The following is a 4,189-nucleotide window of genomic DNA, read 5'->3' as shown; positions in this document are numbered from 1 at the left end:
AGCTAAATCAAATAAAAGTAACAAAACAACAATCTAAATTTATTTTTATAATTTTTAGGCATGTTTTGATAAGATCTTGCAAATCTTGCAATCTAATTTGTTAATTTTTTTGCTTGTTTTAGCAAAATTTTTTGAAAACACTTCGTATGTATTTCAAAAACGTTCTTAAACACTTTCAAAATGTTAAAATAACACCATTTTTTGGCGTCATTGAGTTTGTTGAGTGTTGATGAAGTCCCCTCTTTCCTTATTTGAGATATTTCAGAAAAATTCAGCTCTCCGTTGTCGAATCGCGCAATAAAAGGGAAATGCTAAGAATGGAATGCGATAGCTTCCCCATCTTAGGTCATTATAATAGTCACGTGGCGACCTGTCTGGTGAAGTTCGCGTGATGAAATTTACACGAGCACTCTGGGAATCGAACACTGCTCAAATTCCCCTCACGACTATGATTGTCGCACTAATGAAAACTAAGCGGTCCTTTATGGCAAAACCTAACTCATTCGGACGATAAATAGTAGTTTATTACACAAGTAAAAAAATTGTCCATTATAACGAGTGCATAGCACGAGTTTCAGAAAGGAATCACAAGCAGATAATACCAACTTTTCTTTACGTTTATAATACAACGTTTTCTCTTATAGGTGCAATCATATTTTTTAATAAAAAATTAGAGATGTTACAATTTAGTGGTGAATTCTTAATTTGACATTAATTGTTATGTGAAATAAAGCAACCAAAACGATCAAAAGTCGATAACAAACAGTCGTGAATTATTTAAAAGTAGTAAAGTAAAATGTGTATAGTTCAATTATTTCATTTTTTTATGTGCCATTGATGTTTTTAACAAATTGCGTGTGGCGAGACCCTCTGTTGACGCATCGTATATAAAATGCAGTTTTCTGCACAATATCTAACTTAGTGAGTCGTAAAGTGTTGTTCAAGACTCAAGAGCCCTATATAAAAAATTGTGAGGAAAAAAAGTTTATACATATAGTATATTAGTTTTTTACGAATCAGATAAAAAAATCACAAACTGGCCATTATTATATCGAGAAATCTACTGTTCAAACAGCATATTGTTGAAAAACTTCTTAAAAATGCTATCATACGTGAAAACAAATACAGAGTGTTGTATCTACCAAAATGAGTTATTCAATTTTTTGCGTGTTGGCACACTGTCTAAGGTGTTTACGTGCCTGAGCTAAAATTTGTTTAAATGTTTTTTCATAGCCAAAAATTGAATTACTCTGAAACAGAAAGAAATACTTCTTATATATTTCTCTCAGCCGTTTTCAGTTGAAAAAGTTATACTATTTTACAGTGGAGAAAAATTCTAAAATTGTTGACATTTTTAATTGTTTCTGTTTTATAAGTCGTATTTCTGGATTTATTTGTAGTCTTCCTAACTATCTTTTGATTTCGGTATTTTGAAAGTTATTTTCTAATATTTTTTTATAATTTTTTATTGATATTTTATTAGAAGTTCCAGTCTCCTTTTTTTAATTCCAGAATTGATTCCTTAGAATTTTGTTGTGGCTTTAGAGAGATTTTAAAGCTACATATTTTCAGTCTTCCCAAGTGTTTTTTTTACCTATCTACTATTTTTTTAATCTGAGAATTTATTTGTTTGTTTTTTTTGTTCAAATATTTCTTCCTTAGGAGTTTTTTACTCCTGAGAAATGACCATTTTTACTGAGATAAATTATTTCACTTGCCTACGGCTTGTATTGTAAACCAACTTTCTCACTCGGTAAATAATATACTATTGAGACGTAAGCTGTATCAAATTTGTCTTTTATTAATTTTTTATTTGAGTCAAAAAAGTCCCCCAATGTCATTTTTTCTTAAAAAGCGACGAGTAACGAGCTTGGAGAGTGCTTCCATCAAAAACATTACAAAATACAATGAATCTTACTGAATACAAGTATTTTGACAAAACAAAATAAAAATTTGCAAAATTAGGTAGGTATAAAATGCGTTTTTTGGACTTATTTTAACTAAAAAGTTTATTAAATCTGAGATATTTTGTGAAAATTGCAAAATTAAACCTGTAAATACGTTATTTTTGTTTATTTTTATGAATTTAAACTGTATTTTTCACTAAAGAATTAACTGAATTTGCAAATATAAAATTTTTTTGCTGATTTTGTCAGGATTTTTTTATTGAGAAGGTCACTGAATTCTACAAAAAGAAAAAGTAAAATAAAAAATTGGAAAATTAAGTAGAAAAACACCTTGGATTTAACGAGTTTTTTATGAAAATATTATTAAATACCACAAATTTAGTGAAACAGAAAAAAAAATCTAATATTACGCCTGAAAATTGATATTTTGAGAAACTAAACTAAATTCGAAATATTTTGTTAAAACAAAATAAAAAATTAAAACACCATAAACCAAGAAAATCTATATCAGTTTATAGAAAGTACCATTATTGTTTTACGTAAAAAGTAAAAATGTAAGAATATACAGAATGTTCTATTTTAAAGAATATAACTTTGGTTTACCACTCTGTATACAATACCCTGTATATAGGGTGTCAGAACTTGCGTCTCAGAGAAAAATTTCAAGTAAGATAAGGTACCAGGAACATAGAACAAAAAAAAAATTGACATTTATTTTTTAATATGTTAAATTTTTTTGTCTTGGAAAATTATTCCTCCAACAGAAATAAATAGAGTCAAAGTGCAAAATTTAAACTCTCATAACAGCGAAATTTTTATAAATAGTTTTTTTAACATTTCTTTCATGTTCCTGATTTCTTACGTTAAATGGCATTTTTCTCTGAGACGCGAGTTCTGGCGCACCCTGTACAATAAAAACATTTTGACATGGTACACTTTAGTACACATCTACTGAATGTTCAAAACGATATGCCATAATATCAAGTAAAAAAAAATATTGACTAGTCACACACTTCTAGGTCACGCTGTATAAGAGAAAAAAATTACAGCATTCTGGGATACTGATCATTACACGGGTCATTATGCGCGCTTTTAACATTAACGCTCTATAATCACCGCCATAATCGTAATTAAATGCAGTCAGGTGCGAAATTTAAAATTTGAGCGTTTTGGGAGCTTTTTAGTTTCAGTTTTGCAACTCTAAACAGTGAAATAATGCATGAATCGTCACAATTAAGTTATTTAGGTCAACTGTGACTAACTCGGATTGATATACCCTCATTTATGTCAGCATTCACGAAGTTAGTTAACACAAATGCTTTGCATTAAATTACATTGATATTGGAGTCCATTGAAGCTTGTTGTATTTCCCGAACTCATGTTTATTGATTTTCCATCGCACGAAAACGGCGAGATACACTGTATAAGTAAGTTAAACATGTGTTGTTGACTTTGTCGAGGCGGAAGATGGATGAGGAATGCGAGCAATGACCTGAGCAAATTACTAAGAAAACAAAAATGTGTTCCAACTTTTCGAATAAATTTTAAATGGGGTCCCGGCGCATCCACCATTTTTTCATAATTGCGCAAAACTAGTTTGTATCCGGGACAAAAAGCAAAGTTTTAATAACCTTCGCTCGAGTTTAATCCCGAATTACAATAAACGATCTCGAAGTTTCTTGAACTTGTAGTAGTAAAACATAGTCTAATTTAATAACACAATTAATTTCTCATCACGGAACATTTCAGCTAACAAATAAAATTCGTTTAAGAAGCCAGTTAATTAATTAGCTTCGCCTTGTTGAACCCTAATGGGCCAAGTCGACTTAAACAACTTCTTTGACGCTTTGATGCTGAAACACTCTCGGTTCATTTCATTCGAAAAATTCGATAGTTTTTGCTCATTTAACACGACTGCACATTTTATTATTATTTGTGAAATGTCACATTAGTTTAATAGTAGCGTAAACGCTAAGTTTGCAAGTGGTAAAAGTTTGTTACTGTTCCCAATACCAATTAAGTTAAGTACGGAGAAAGTTTGAGATAGTCACTTCGATTTCGGTATTCGCCAAACTTTGGCTTCATAGCTGACAAAATACTGCAGATTTTGATAACGAAGAGTATTAGAAATAAAAAAATCAATATTAAAAATCATATTTATATTACATGGAATGTTAAAAATATAGAGTAAAGTTAGAATGAGCATAAAATTTTAATCAAACAAGAATAAAATATGAGAAAAAGAACAAAAGAAAAATAAAATATTATTGAAACAGTAATAG

At 29.6% G+C, this 4,189-nt stretch overlaps 1 protein-coding gene across 2 annotated transcripts in view; it reads left to right on the top strand.

Annotated features, from left to right (window-relative positions):
* LOC123014185 (lachesin-like) overlaps nucleotides 1-4,189 on the top strand; it is a 194,127-nt gene that overhangs the window by 146,082 nt on the left and 43,856 nt on the right. The window lies entirely within an intron of this gene.

This window comes from Tribolium madens, unplaced genomic scaffold, assembly GCF_015345945.1.
Source record: "Tribolium madens isolate multiple individuals breed KSU strain unplaced genomic scaffold, Tmad_KSU_1.1 Scaffold_19;HRSCAF=116;Tcas5.2_LG9, whole genome shotgun sequence".
Lineage (NCBI taxonomy): Eukaryota > Metazoa > Arthropoda > Insecta > Coleoptera > Tenebrionidae > Tribolium > Tribolium madens.
Note: the sequence above shows the minus strand (reverse complement) of the source record. Positions and strands in the feature narration are given on the sequence as shown.